Source organism: Scylla paramamosain, chromosome 19 (assembly GCF_035594125.1).
Source record: "Scylla paramamosain isolate STU-SP2022 chromosome 19, ASM3559412v1, whole genome shotgun sequence".
Taxonomy (NCBI): Eukaryota; Metazoa; Arthropoda; class Malacostraca; order Decapoda; family Portunidae; genus Scylla; species Scylla paramamosain.
This window is the reverse complement of record NC_087169.1, coordinates 1,375,001-1,379,263: the sequence shown is the minus strand read 5'-3', so window position 1 is coordinate 1,379,263 and position 4,263 is coordinate 1,375,001.

Below are 4,263 nucleotides of genomic sequence, written 5' to 3'. Positions count from 1 at the left end.
ATGAAGTACATCTGGCAAAACATAATCCAACAGAGTTCCAGTATGTGAGTTAAAATCTCCACATAATAAATGTGAGTAATCATCACTTGTATAATCCAAAAGAAAATTATCAATTTCTTCAAAGTATTCCACACTTGCATATCTAGAATTAACTGGGGGAATGTATACCACACTGATAATCAAATCCTTATCTAACCTTAAACTTCTTTTATCTATTAAAATAGATATGAAAGCCTTACCCTCAGTCTTAATAGTCTTCCACTTCAGCTTAATATCCCTTTTAATAGCAAGCACTAAACCCCCTGATTTATATCTACTGAGTTCATGTCTGTTTTTGAATACTATATCAAATCCAAGGTTTTTCATACTGGGAACAATATTTATCATATCGACATCATCACATTTTGTTTCACTTATACATAATACATCATACATAACACACAAGTCCTTGAATTCCGTTGTGGTTAACTTTCCTTTCAATCCATTGACATTTAGTGTTAGTAAAGAGAGTTTTGAAATATTATTAAGATTAGTAATAGATTTAGTATGGGAGACAGTTGTTTGAATTTTAGCTTTTGTCTGTGCTCCATATTTGTCCTATGCGTTGTTACTTAGGGTCTTATTAATCATGTTGTCAAGTTTCAGCCTTTTCCAATCAGGCTGTAATATACCTGTTTTGAACAAATCATCTGGTGTATGAATTTCAACTGGCCTGTTTTTATCTGTGAGCCACACAAGTATTTTACCATCCCTAGTGGTAACACTTTTCACATTTGGCTGCTCCTTGACAATCTTGAACATTGCAACTCGCATGGGTGTAAGATCTTCATTCACGAATACTTTCCTCTGTTTCTTTTTAAGTTCAGCTCTTTTCTTCAGCATTTCATTTCTTTTCTTCCTATGGCAGAACCTTACAATTACCGGTCTGCTTCTATTAGATGCTTGAGGTTTCCCGTGTGTGTGTGTGTGTGTGTGTGTGTGTGTGTGTGTGTGTGTGTGTGTGTGTGTGTGTGCGTGCGTGCGTGCGTGCGTGCGTGCGTGCGTGCGTGCGTGCGTGCGTGCGTGCGTGCGTGCGTGCGTGCGTGCGTGCGTGCGTGCGTGCGTGCGTGCGTGCGTGCGTGCGTGCGTGCGTGTGTGTGTGTGTGTGTGTGTGTGTGTGTGTGTGTGTGTGTGTGTGTGTGTGTGTGTGTGTGTGTGTGTGTGTGTGTGTCTGTGTGTGTGTGTGTGTGTGTGTGTGTGTGTGTGTGTGTGTGTGTGTGTTCCACATACAGTAAAACACCCATTCTTAAAGGTGGTATCGAATACACTGTTATACATTCCTGTGTTATTATTTCACTTATCAAGACGAATGCTTACTTCTGTCTAAGAATAAAGAACAAAGGAGTCTTGCAGCACCTCTACTGATAACTGACTGACTGACTTTACTAAGGCTTCCCAACAACAAGGTCATATCCAAGAATAAAGAAGAACAAAGGCGTCTTGCAGCACCTCTATTTACAACTGACTGACTGACTTTACTAAGGCTTCCCAACAACAAGGTCATATCCAAGAATAAAGAAGAACAAAGGCGTCTTGCAGCACCTCTATTTACAACTGACTGACTGACTTTACTGAGGCTTCCCAACAACAAGGTCATATCCAAGAATAAAGAAGAACAAAGGCGTCTTGCAGCACCTCTATTTACAACTGACTGACTGACTTTACTAAGGCTTCCCAACAACAAGGTCATATCCAAGAATAAAGAAGAACAAAGGCGTCTTGCAGCACCTCTATTTACAACTGACTGACTGACTTTACTGAGGCTTCCCAACAACAAGGTCATATCCAAGAATAAGGAAAAGCAGAGTTGTCTTCCAGTGCCTCTGCTATTCACAACTGCCGACTGACTGACTGACTTTATCGAGGCTTCCCAACAACAAGGTCAGGGGTCTTCCATTATCTCTATTTACAGCCACAGACTGATTCACCAACTGTATATAGGCTTTGCAGCAACGAGATCATATGAGACCTGTGTGCAGCTTGTGATGCCGAGGGTGATGGAGACAGATCGTGAAGAGCGGGTGCTATTTCACACATCTTTCCTTAATCACTGGCCACTCTGAGACATTTCCTCTTGTTCCACAGCCACCTCTACACATCATACGGGATACAAACTGCAAAACCTGTTCTCTTAATCCTGTTCTTTCTTGTAGAGGCTTATAAAGATTCCATACTTTGTTGTTAGTGTAAAGAAAATTCCATAACGATTACTGGACTGAAACGATTAATTGCCATCAAAGATTTCTATCTTTTTTTTTTTCTTTCTAGATTAGTCTTCGATGTTCTTCCTTCCTCTTTTTAGTTTGTTTGTTTTTTTTGTTTTTTGTTCCTATTTTTCTTTTTTTTTTTTTTATGTAGGAGTGACACTGGCCAAGGGCAACAAAAATCTAATAAAAAAAATGCCCACTGAAATGCCAGTCCCATAAAAGGGTCAAAGCAGTGGTCAAAAATTGATGAATAAGTGTCTTGAAACCTCCCTCTTGAAGGAATTCAAGTCATAGGAAGGTGGAAATACAGAAGCAGGCAGGGAGTTCTAGAGTTTACCAGAGAAAGAGATGAATGATTGAGAATACTGGTTAACTCTTGCGTTAGAGAGGTGGACAGAATAGGGGTGAGAGAAAGAAGAAAGTCTTGTGCAGCGAGGCCGCGGAAGGAGGGGAGGCATGCAGTTAGCAAGATCAGAAGAGCAGTTAGCATGAAAATAGCGGTAGAAGACAGCTAGATATGCAACATTGCGGCGGTGAGAGAGAGGCTGAAGACAGTCAGTTAGAGGAGAGGAGTTGATGAGACGAAAAGCTTTTGATTCCACCCTGTCTAGAAGAGCAGTATGAGTATTGTAACTTTCTCTTTTCTTAGTGTACTTTTCTATATATCTCTTTCATAAGTATATGCAGCATCTCTTTCCATATAATTATTTTGTTGTGTTCAGATGTTTGTTCCTTTCATTCTTCTTCATCTATTTCTGTTTTCCCTGTTTCCCTTTCTCCTCCTCATCCTTGTCTTCGGTTGTCTGTTTCTTCCATTTCTTTTTCCATCGTGCAAGGCAACTGCGTTTTTTTTTTTCACCTCTTTCCTTTTCTCCTTCTATTCATCCTGTTAATTAGCCTTTCCCGCCATCATGATGTTCCTCCACCTTTTCAAAACAACAGGTCTGGCAGTACCTTACTCACTTCACCAGCAAAATATTGCTATACCTGTTATTAAGATGATTGAGAAGAAGGAACTTTTTTTTCACGGCGGTAATTTGTTTTCCTTAAAAGTTAATTCCTTTTAATTCGTTGCTATATTTTACTTTTACTCTGTAGTTGTAGTTGTCGTGTAAATAACTGTTACAAACATCGTCACTGGCCTTGTGCCGGCAACGCTACATCGGCTTAACAAGTCGCTGAACTCCATCAATGTCTGCATTTCTGCAGACACGTAAAAGTTTGTAAGTGATCCTAAGTCGAGTAGAATGTTCTGTGCATTTAGATACGTATGATGATTTCTTTCAGGATTGCGCACAAAAAATGATCATAAGTTAATCCTGCAAGACGAGAAGGCCTTTTGTCTAAACTCCAGCTGCTACTTAGTGTTGTAAGAATATAATGACATCAGAAAATACAAGGTGCAAGAAGGGAACAGGTCCTTCTATATACAGTGACATACCTATCTGTTTCCACCCATCATGCCCACTTTAATTATGCCCAGTCTTTTTTTTAAGTCGTCTTAATAATTCAGCACTAACAAACTGATTCTTGAGGGTATTCCATTAACCCACTACTTTATTTGAGCACCAATTACTTGCCACCTTTTTTTTTTTTTTTCTAAATTCAGCTATATCAAATTTGGCCTCATTATTTTTGTCCTATCCTGATTACTGACCCTAAGAATTTAGTTTGTCACTCTTGTTATGCTTATATAACATTTATGGAAGCAACTCTTACTAGTCGCCTCTCCAGGAAAAAAAATGTAGATTCCAAAACTTTGATCTCCTTTCCTAGGAAATATTTCTGAACGTTTTTAAGCTGTACTGACTGTAATAGACTTGTATCCATCCTGTAATATGAGGGCCATGCACAGTTTAGTCTAGATAAGGTATGACGAGTGTCAAATATAACCTTAATATTTCTTCAAGACTTTACTTTTAACACTCCAAAACATCATTCTACAACACAGTTTGCGTTATTTCTGGTCTGTGTGTTGTTTTCCCTGACGAATATCAGAGCTAACTATAGATCCTAA